Source organism: Saccopteryx leptura, chromosome 5, assembly GCF_036850995.1.
Source record: "Saccopteryx leptura isolate mSacLep1 chromosome 5, mSacLep1_pri_phased_curated, whole genome shotgun sequence".
Taxonomy (NCBI): domain Eukaryota; kingdom Metazoa; phylum Chordata; class Mammalia; order Chiroptera; family Emballonuridae; genus Saccopteryx; species Saccopteryx leptura.
The window spans coordinates 111,181,835-111,192,900 of NC_089507.1; positions in this window are offsets into that span (position 1 = coordinate 111,181,835).

The window sequence follows — 11,066 nt, forward strand, 5'->3', positions numbered from 1 at the left end:
TCTATCATATCCAGGTGTTCTAGTATTTCATTTAAGGCCACTATATCTTTATTGATTCTCTGTTTGGATGACCGATCTAGAGCCGTCAGCGGTGTATTGAGGTCTCCAAGTATGATTGTATTTTTGTCTGTTTTTGTTTTAAGGTCAATAAGTAGCTGTCTTATATATTTTGGTGCCCCTTGGTTTGGTGCATATATATTAAGGATTGTTATGTCTTCTTGATTCAGTGTCCCCTTAATCATTATGAAATGACCATTTTTGTCTCTGAGTACTTTTTCTGTCTTGTAGTCAGCATTATCAGATATGAGTATTGCTACACCTGCTTCTTTTGGGTGTTGTTTGCTTGGAGTATTGTTTTCCAGCCTTTCACTTTGAATTTGTTTTTATCCTTGTTGCTTAGATGAGTTTCTTGTAGGCAGCATACAGTTGGATTTCCTTTTTTAACCCATTCTGCTACTCTGTGTCTTTTTATTGGTAAGTTTAATCCATTTACATTTAGTGTAATTATTGACACTTGTGGGTTCCCTATTGCCATTTTATAAATTGCTTTCTGTTAGTTTTGTATCTTGTTTGATTCTTCTCTTTTGTTTTTCTATCATTTGTTTTTGTTTGTTTGTATTCCATACTTCTTTCCTCTGTTACTACCTTTTTTAAGTCAAGTGTTTTTGTGGTGGTTTTTTCAAGGGTGGTTACCATTAAGTAATGCAAAGGGTACCTACCATATTCATTGTAGTACCCTTTCTTATGAGTATTTCTGCGCTTCATCGTCCTTTGCTACTGTTAATCTTCATCTTTTCTCCCCTTTTTTTTCTTTTGTTGTCACAGTTTAACTTTGGTTTTATTGTTTTTTGGTGGAGCTGTTACTTGTGGTTTTGTTTTCTTTTGTTCTTTGAATCTGGTTGGAAGACCCCTTTTAGTATTTCCTGGAGTGGGGGCTTTCTGATGATAAATTCTCTCATCTTTTCTGTATTTGTGAATGTTTTTATATCTCCCTCGTACTTGAAGGATAGCTTTGATGAGTATAGTATTCTTGGCTGAAAGTTCCTCTCTTTCAGGGCTTTAAATATTGGGGTCCACTCTCTTCTAGCTTATAGAGTTTCTGCTGAGAAATCTGATGATAATTTAATAGGCCTTCCTTTATATGTTGTATTCTTCTTTTCCCTGGCTGCCTTGAGAATTTTTTCTTTGTCATTGGTTTGTGTCATCTTCATTATGATGTGCCTTGGAGTGGGTTTGTTGGGGTTAAGAAAACTCGGTGTTCTGTTTGCTTCTTGAATTTGAGGCTTTAGTTCTTTCCACAGGCTTGGGAAGTTCTCATCTATTATTTGTTTGAGTATATTCTCCATTCCATTTTCTTTCTCTTCTCCCTCTGATATACCTATTATTCTTATGTTATTCTTTCTGATGGAGTCAGACAATTCCTGTAGGGCTTTCTCATTTTTTATTATTTTTGAGTCTCTTTCTTCTTCTCTCTGTTGTGCCTCAAGTTGCTTGTCTTCTATTTCACTAATCCTATCTTCTATCTGGGCTGTTCTATTAGCTAAGCTTGTTACCTCGTTTTTCAGCTCTTGAATTGAGTTTTTCATTTCTGTTTGATTTGTTTTTATAGTTTCAATTTCCTTGTTAATATATTCTTTGAGATCATTGAGTTGTTTTCTGATTTCCCTAAATTGCCTTTCTGTGTTTTCTTGTATATCTCTGAGTATTTTTAAGATTTCTGTTTTTTTTTCTTTTTTTCTTTTTCATTTTTCTGAAGCTGGAAACAGGGAGTGACAGTCAGACAGACTCCCGCATGCGCCCGACCGGGATCCACCCGGCACGCCCACCAGGGGCGGTGCTCTGCCCCCCAGGGGGCGATGCTCTGCCCATCCTGGGCGTCGCCATATTGCGACCAGAGCCACTCTAGCACCTGAGGCAGAGGCCACAGAGCCATGCCCAGCGCCTGGGCCATCTTTGCTCCAATGGAGCCTTGGCTGCGGGAGGGGAAGAGAGAGACAGAGAGGAAAGCGCGGCGGAGGGGTGGAGAAGCAAATGGGCGCTTCTCCTATGTGCCCTGGCCGGGAATCGAACCCGGGTCCTCCGCACGCTAGGCCGACGCTCTACCGCTGAGCCAACCGGCCAGGGCTAAGATTTCTGTTTTAAATTCTCTGTCATTTGGCTCCAAGGCTTCCAATATGTTAAATCTTTTCTCCATAGATTTTTCCACATCTATTTGTGTTACCTCTCTATCTTTTGTATCCATAATATTCGATTTCCTTTTTCTTATTGGCATCTGAAGGTGGTCTTGTTGATAGTATTAATTAGAATTAATAAAGAATAAAAAGGAAAAAAAAAAAAAAAAGGAAAACACTCCACACACAAAAAAAGTAATAATTTATTATTTCCCCCTTTTTTTTTTCTTCTCTTCCCCTCCTCTCACCTCCTTAGGGAAATATCTGATGACCTGTGAATTATATTATGCTAAATGGAACAAAACTGCCTATAACGGAGGGCCTGATTTGGGGTGAAGAGTTCAAGGGGCAAAAAAGGGAGTAGGGACCTACTAAATGCAAAAAAAAAAAAAAAAGAGATAATCTTAGACAAGCATAAAATGATTTGCTTGTAAGTGATGGTCGACTAAGCGATATAATGAGAGGGATAAGAGGGAAACAGAAAAAAGAAGAGGAAAAATAATAATATTTAAAGAAGAAAAAAATAAAAATAAAAATAATAAATAAAAATCTGTTGTATTAAGTGGAGCGAAGACTAAATACAATGGAGACTTTGGGTTGGGAGGAATGCTAGTGAGTTAAAAAGCAATGTACCACATTAAAAGTACCCAAAATGCCACAAAAACAAACAAATAAAGGAAAACCAAGAACAAAAGCAGAAAAAAAAGAACAAAAAAACAAACAAACAAACAAAACTTGAGTCCCAAATTAAATTATTTGTTCATGATTGAGGATTGAATGGGAGGAAAAGTAAAAGGAGAAAAGAAGAAACTAATAGAAAGGAAAAAATAAGAAAAAGAGAGAAACGAAGGAAGAAAAAAAGAAAAGGAAATACAAACAAAAACAAAAGGGGAGAGAGTGAGAGTTAAGGGTTTTGGAGAGTAACCCTAAAGGAGAGTAAGGATGAAGAAAAGAAATAAAATGTAACACTCATGGCTAGTGTAGTTCAAGAAAAGGGTAGCATAAGATGGGCAGAGAATAAACTGACTGTGGTGGAGGAAATACAAATAATAATAAAGGCAATAAGAAAGAAGAAAGAGGCCCTGGCCGGTTGGCTCAGTGGTAGAGCGTCGGCCTGGCGTGTGGGGGACCCGGGTTCGATTCCTGGCCAGGGCACATGGGAGAAGCGCCCATTTGCTTCTCCACCCCCACCCCCTCCTTCCTGTCTGTCTCTCTCTTTTCCTCCCACAGCCAAGGCTCCACTGGAGCAAAGATGGCCCGGGCGCTGGGGATGGCTCCTTGGCCTCTGCCCCAGGCGCTAGAGTGGCTCTGGTCTCGGCAGAGCGACGCCCCAGAGGGGCAGAGCATGGCCCGTGGTGGGCGTGCCGGGTGGATCCCGGTCGGGCGCATGCGGGAGTCTGTCTGACTGTCTCTCCCCGTTTCCAGCTTAAAAAAAATAAAAATAAAAAATAAAAAATAAAAAGAAAGAAGAAAGAAACAACAACAACAAAGAATTAGTGGAACAAGTCATAAAGTCTGTGGATTTTTCTTGATTTTGAGAGGTTAACTTCTTCCTTTTTCTTTTCTCTTCCTTCTTCCTAGTCGGTGACTCTGTACCCCAGGTTCTGCCCCTGTGTCACGCTTAGGTAGGGATTTGCAGTTGATGGGATTCTATGGCAATGTCATATAATTGGCTTTAGTCTCTCTGGTAGTCAAGGCTTCTTGGCATTTGCAGAGTCTAACAATGAGAGAGTTTGCTTTCCTGGATTCTCTCTCCTAGTCTCCCCTTCCTGAATTAGCAGCCTGGTGATCCAGCTATGAGGCTGCCACTGCTTCTGTCTGAGGAGTAAGAGGCTCAAAGAGCTGGGAGATCCCCACTCTATCCTCACTCAGCGCAAGGCTCTGGGTAAGGCTCTGGCAGTGAGAGTCTCCAGCGTAATCAGGTGGGGCTGGGAGTCAATTGTTGTCAAGGTGACTGTTCTCTTTGCTGTGTCTTTACCTGGTTTTGGAATGAGGAAAATGCTTGCCTCATAAAAGGAGCTTGGAAATCTTCCCTCCTCTTGAATTTTTTGAAATAGCTTGAGAAGGATAAGTGTTAGTTCTTTTTTGTCTATTTAGTAAAATTCACCGGTGAAGCCCTCCAGGCCAGGACTTTTGTTTGTTGGAATTTTTTGATAGCTGTTTCAATTTCATTTGTTGTAATTGGTTTGTATAGGTTTTCTGATTCTTCCTGATTGAGTTTTGGAAGATTATATGGTTCAAGGAATTTATCCATTTTGCCTAGGTTGTCCAATTTTTTGGCATATACATCTTCATAGTATTTTCTTACAATCTTTTGTATTACTGTGATACAGCTGTTACTTCTCCACTTTTATTTCTAATTTTATTTATTTGAGTCCTCTCCCTTTTTTTCTTGATGAGTCTGGTTAAAGGTTCATCAATTTTGTCTACATTTTGAAAAAAGCAACTCGTGGTTTCATTGATCTTTTGTATTGGTTTTTTAGCCTCTATATCATTTATTTCTGCTCTGATCTTTATTATTTCCTTCCTTCTACTTCCTCTGGGCTTTATCTGTTACTTTTGTAGTTCTTTTAGGTGCAGGGTTATGTTCTTTATTTGAGATTTTGTTTTTGCTTCTTAAGGTATGCCTGTAATGGTATAAACTTTCCTCTCAGGACTACTTATGCTATGTCCCATAGGTTTTGAGTTGTATGTTTATTTTCATTTGTTTCAAGGAAATTTTTGATTTCTTCCTTGATCTCATTGTTAACCCATTCATTATTTAATAAAATGCTATTTAACCTTCAAGTGTTTGAATGTTTTTCAGTTTTTCTATTGTAGTTGATTTCTATATGTTTCATGCCATTGTGATCAGAGAATATGCTTGTTATGATTTCAATCTTCTTAAATTTATTGATACTCGTTTTGTGTCCTTACATGTGGTCTATCCTAGAGAATGTACCATGAACATTTGAAAAGAATGTATATTCTGCTGCTTTGGGGTGAAAGGTTCTGAAGATATCATGTAAATCCAGTTGATCTAGTGTGTCATTTAAAGCCACTGTTTCTTTGTTAATTTTTTGTCTAGAGAATCTCTCATGCTAGTGAGGTATTACAATCCCTTACTATTATAGTATTGCTGTCAATCTTGTTATTTATGTCCATCAAAATCTGCTTTAGCCTGACCAGGTGGTGGCGCAGTGGATAGAGCATGGGACTGGGATGTGGAAGGACCCAGGTTCGAGACCCCGAGGTCGCCAGCTTGAGCACGGGCTCATCTGGTTTGAGCAGAGCTAACCAGCTTGGACCCAAGGTCGCTGGCTTGAGCAAGGGGTTGCTCAGTCTGCTGAAGGCCCGCGGTCAAGGCATATATGAGAAAAGCAATCAATGAACAACTAAGATGTTGCAACAAAAAACTAATGATTGATGCTTCTCATCTCTCTCTGTTCCTGTCTGTCTGTCCCTATCTATCCCTCTCTCTGTCTCTGTAAAAAAAAATAAAAAAAATCTGCTTTATATATTAAGGTGGTTCTATATTAGGTGCATAAATATTTACAATGGTTATATCCTCCTGATGGATTGCTCCCTTTATCATTATGTAGAGACCTTCTTTATCCCTTTCTATAGCTTTTGTTTTAACATCTATTTTGTCTAAGTATTGCTACCCCATTTCCATTTGCATAAAATACTTTTTTCCATCCTTTCACTTTCAGTCTATGTGCATCTTTTGTTCTGAGGTGGGTCTCTTGTAGACTGCATATATACAGGTCCTATTTTCTTACACATGCAGTTACCTTATGTGTTCTGATTGGAGCAGTTAATCTATTTACACTTATTATTGATATGCACTTATTTATTGCCATTTTATTATTTAAATCTACAATCCTTTTTTTCTCAATTTTTTTTTCTTTGCTTTTATTATAGCAGGCCCCTTAACATTTCTTGCAGTACTGGTTTAGTTGTAATAAATTTCTTGAGTCTTTTTTTTTTTTTGGTCTGGGATGCTTTTTATTTCTCTTTAAATTATAAATGAGAGCTTTGCTGGGTAAAGTAGTCTTGGTTGTAGGTTCTTGTTTTGTATCACTTTGAATATTTCTTGCCAATCCCTTCTGGCCTCCAGTGTTTCTGTTGAGAAGTCAGATGTCATCCTTATGGGGGCTTCTTTCTAGGTAATTAATTACTTTTCTCTTGCTGCTTTTAATATTCTTTCTTTGTCTCTTAACTTTGGCATTTTAATTATGATGTGTCTTGGTGTAGGCCTCCTTGGGTCCCTCTTTAATGGGACTCTCTGTGCTTCCTGAACTTGTGTGACTCTTCCCTTTATCAATTTAGGGAAGTTTTCAGCTATAATTTCTTCAAACAAGTTCTCTATCTCTTGTTCATTCTCTTCTCCTTCAGGAACTCCTATGATGAAGATGTTGTTTCTCTTCATGTTGTCACAGAAATCTCTTAGAATTTCCTCAGTCTTTCTGAACTTCTTTTCATTTTGCTGCTCTGCTTTTTTGCTTTCACTTATCTTGTCCTCTAAATCACTGATTCGATCCTCTTCTTCATCTGGCCTACTGTTGATTTCTTCTAGTGCAGTCTTCATTTCTGATATTGTATTTGTCATTTCTGACTGGTTCTTTTTTATGATTTCAATGTCCTTTTTGATACTTGCTACTTTTTATTTAGGTGCTCATTATGTACATCTGTTGTTGTTCTAAGATCCATAAGCATCCTTAAATATCATTATTTTAAACTCTGCATCTTGGTAGTTTAGTTACTTCCATTTCATTTGGTTCTTTTTATGGGGATTTCTGTTGTTGATTCATTTGGGTCACATTTCTCTGTCTGCCTCTCTTGTCTGTGTATTAGGTAGTGTCATCTGACTGAAATTTTTGTGGTGTCTTTATGTAGAAGATTGGCTCAGTGGTACTGACCTTCAGGCCACCTGTTTTCCTTGTTCCAGTAATACTTCTTGCTATTTTCCCTCTTGTTGTATTTGAGTGTTGAATGTAGTTGGTCCTTTTGTGGGTATGGTTATCTCTTTAGGCTGGCTGGCTGTAAGGGCCAACCTTGATCACATGTATTAGACAGTGTGCACTGTCTGTCCTGTTGGGTATATTTATTCTCCAGTGTTTGGTGCCTGCTGGACTGCTCCCTTGTGCATGCTGCTTGTAGAGTTAGCTGAGTCTAGAATTAGCACTGTCTGACACCCATTACTAGTTGTGTTGGTTCTAGATCTTCTTGGGTTGGCATCAGCTGTTGTTTGTAATCTGCTGTGGGCTATGTGGAGCTACTGCTTTGTTTGCTGTTTATGCCTGCATTTTCTGTGCCTGGGTAGTGTGGAAGGGACCATCTTGTGTATAAAGATCAGCTTCCTCCTGCTTAGAGATGACAGCAGCTCCATAAAAGCCCCAAGCTCTGTAAGCTCTGCCTCCACTTTTCAGATGTTCCTCCTCCTCTTGTAGCTGCCTGGTTTTCCCACAGAGTCTTTTGTAAAAAGACAGTCTCAGTGTGGGTTCTTCTGTAATCCTTCATTATGGACTCCTCTTCATTTAGCCCAAAGTTGGTTTTTCAAGATGATTGTTCTTAAATTAAGTTGTAATCCAATTTGGTTCTGGGTGGTAGCAGTTGGAACATCCACCTACTTGGTCATCATCTTGGAATCCCCCAGTTTGTGGAATTGGCCGCTGAAGGGAAATACAGCCTTAGGTTAAATGACATTTGTCAGATTTTGTTATATGGCCAATGTGGTTCTTGAGAGAGAGAAGCTGAGGGAGTGATTAAGACTTGTACTCCAGTGACAGTGCAATATTTCCATTAGCTCACTAGCTTAGGGCTCCAAGATCAATTCTTCTCTGTGTGTCTTTCTTTCCTCATCTAGATTAAAATAAAAAGCTGAGAATGAGTTGTGTACAGGAGACACATGTACAAGGACTCAACATGCCTGCTCCTTCATGGAGGTGGGAGAACAAGGAAAAAGAATGAGATCCCAGTATGGTCTCCTTGGTGGCATTCACCTGAAGAGAACAGTTTGGTGGGGTAGGTGCTGGTGACCACTAGTGTAGACATGCCAATGCAGAGGCATCTGTGGAAAATTGAGGAGGAGAGGTACAGTGGGGAAGTTGGACTCACTGGATTGGAACTCAGAAAAGGTTCAGCAGGAGTTAGTTTAGGAATCAGCAATGTAGAACTGCTGTATAATCTTTAGGTGTCTGCCCACAGCCTCAACCCCACACCTCTCTGGTGACCCTGAGGGACAGAAGAGGCCAATGGTGTCATCAAGTCTGTTAGGATCCCTAAAGTTGCTTCCAATGGAGTGAATCTTTTGTTTTCCAGTTTTAGGATCAGACCTTATAGCAAAGTAGCCTCGGCATGTTTACCCTGTGCCGTACCTGAGCCAAGGGAACAAATAGCAGACCTGTGTTCTCTCAGATGACAAATACCCATGCTTGACTTTATATATTTCTTTAAACTTTTTCTGTGCTCTTTCTCTGACACTATCTAGGTTTCTACCCAAAACCTTTGAGGGGATGGATGGTGTGGACCCCAGGTGGGCCCTGTGCTGGTCACACCAGGGCAGAGGGCCATGCTAAGGTGTCCCCACACATTATTTGGTGGGCAGAACAAAGTTACTTATTGACCTAACATTATTTTTATAGGCATGAGTTGGTGTTAAATCTGTTCTCCTTTTTTGTTTAACTGTCTTCATACTGTTGTTTTTATTGGTAGATTGTCTTCTTCTAAGATTAAATTGGCTCTTTTTGGGCGAAATATATTTAAATTCCAACATGCAAATCTATTCTATTGCCAATTTTACTTTCCAAACACAAATGGACAGGATGACCAGGCACAGTGCACAGATTGCTGGGAAGAGAGAACCACAGCAATAGCCTTTCTGGAGAAAATGGCTCACGTACCCAAACTAGGGCCATTATAAACTTCTGGTCTCTAGTGAGGTCCCTAACACTGTTCTTCCAACTTTCCTATCAGTTCATGTTCTTCTTGTACCTCAGCAATGACAGAAAAGTCACTCAGCAGGGATGTCTCAGCTGCCCACAGCTCCCTGACTTCTCACTTACATGACTGTCCTGCTCGTTAGATCCTAACACTCAGTGAGGGTTCCCTGAATGCCAGGGGTCATTCTGTGCCTCATCTGGACTGTCAGATCCAATCTGTCATAACGGCCCTAGGAGACAGCAGGGAAACAGCAGAGGTTCTCAGGGGACGGATGAGGACACCATACTCAGAGAAGGTTCTGTAAGCTCCAAGTTTCTCATGGTAGTCTTAACAGATGCGATAGTGTCTGGGACTGGACAGGTGTTTGATAGATGATTTTTAAAATTAATTTGAATATAGGAGAAGCGTAAAGCCTCTGGGGCAAAGGTGGCACACAGGGAAGGTTTGAAGACACGTGACAGAGAGAGAATTAAATATAGAACAGTCATCGAATCAACAGAGAAGCAAACAACACAGGTGAGGGGGCTTGTTCTGAGAAGGGGCAGAGGAGGGCTCCAGTTACATAATCAGTTAGTGCACAGTACTTATATGACAGTGCATAGCGGAGAAGAGGCAGGTGTGGAGCACATACGGCTGCTCCTTGAAGGGTGAGGGAGTTTCTGTAGCCAAGTGTGCTTGGACAGAGATGAAGAGAGGAAGTGAGTCTGGAATAGCCACGATAAGGAATGGGGGTGAGGAACCAAGGACACACAGAAGAGATCATCTAGTGTTCCTGTGGCTGGAGAAGGAGGGCATTTATTAAGTGTCTACTGCATGCTGAGAGCATAGGTCATGTCATCCTATCCTCCCAGTAACCCTGTGACTTATTTTACAGATGAGAAACTGAGGCTCACTGCTAACTTTCTCCAGGTTGCACAAATGGGGATGGGAATTTAGATTTGATTTCAAAAACCTGTGTTCTTTCCTGTAGCTTCCAGTGAGTTTTTTGGGTTTATAATGGAGAAAAGCACTCCCCACACTGTAATCAACTCTTGGCTGGCTTATGGCTTTTTAATCACTCCTCTGCTAGGTCAGGGACAGAGGGAGGATGCTTACAGTCACAGAGGTACTACTTTTGCCAACTGCTGATTTTTTAATCAGAAGAGGAATTTTTTAGCTCCTTGATTAACTCATTGTACCTGCCTCTCTCCAACCAAGTATGTAGATGTCTGTTGGTACCTGATTTTATCAGATGCATTATATTAGATACTGGGTATGCATAGAATCAGTCTGCTCTGGGTGTCAGTCAGTCACTTCAACCATGTGTATTTACACAACTTAAATTTCAAAAATGACGTCAAACAAAATTCAACACGTCTTTAAAACAAAGGTGTAGTGGTATTCCTATAACTCTTAGCATTTTTTTCTTTCTAGTTGGGTGGGGCCCACCTATGGCTGATTTTTGAAATTACCCATCAAAGATTTAGCTCCTAAGTTAAGTATTCAAACATGGATACTGTTTAAAATCTAAATGCTTTAGTAAGAATTGTTCCCTGTATCAGTCAGTTATACTTTGGTGAGCATGACTAACTGATGTTAATAAGACTATCTCTAAATAGAGCCATCATAGGTCTGACAAAGACTCCTTTGATCAGTGTGGGGTAAAGGAGTGTATGCAACCTCTTTTGTGGCAGGATGGATGAACTGTTGGGAGACTCATCCCGGGACCATGCCAATAACCCTGGGTATATTTCTAACACCAATGTTTCCTAATAACTTGTTACTCAGTAAGTACTGTTGGGTCAGGAAGCATACTCTCTATGTTATCTATTTTTTACATCTCACAGAAATTCTGAGAGAACCAGGGAATGTGCTTTGTTCTGTATTCCTTCTTAGGAGTCTCGTTGGGATTGGCTAGCAAAGAGATGAGTAATGCATTTTATTGTAAATAAGAGAATGCAAGACAGAATTTGGTACCTGAGAAAGAACTAT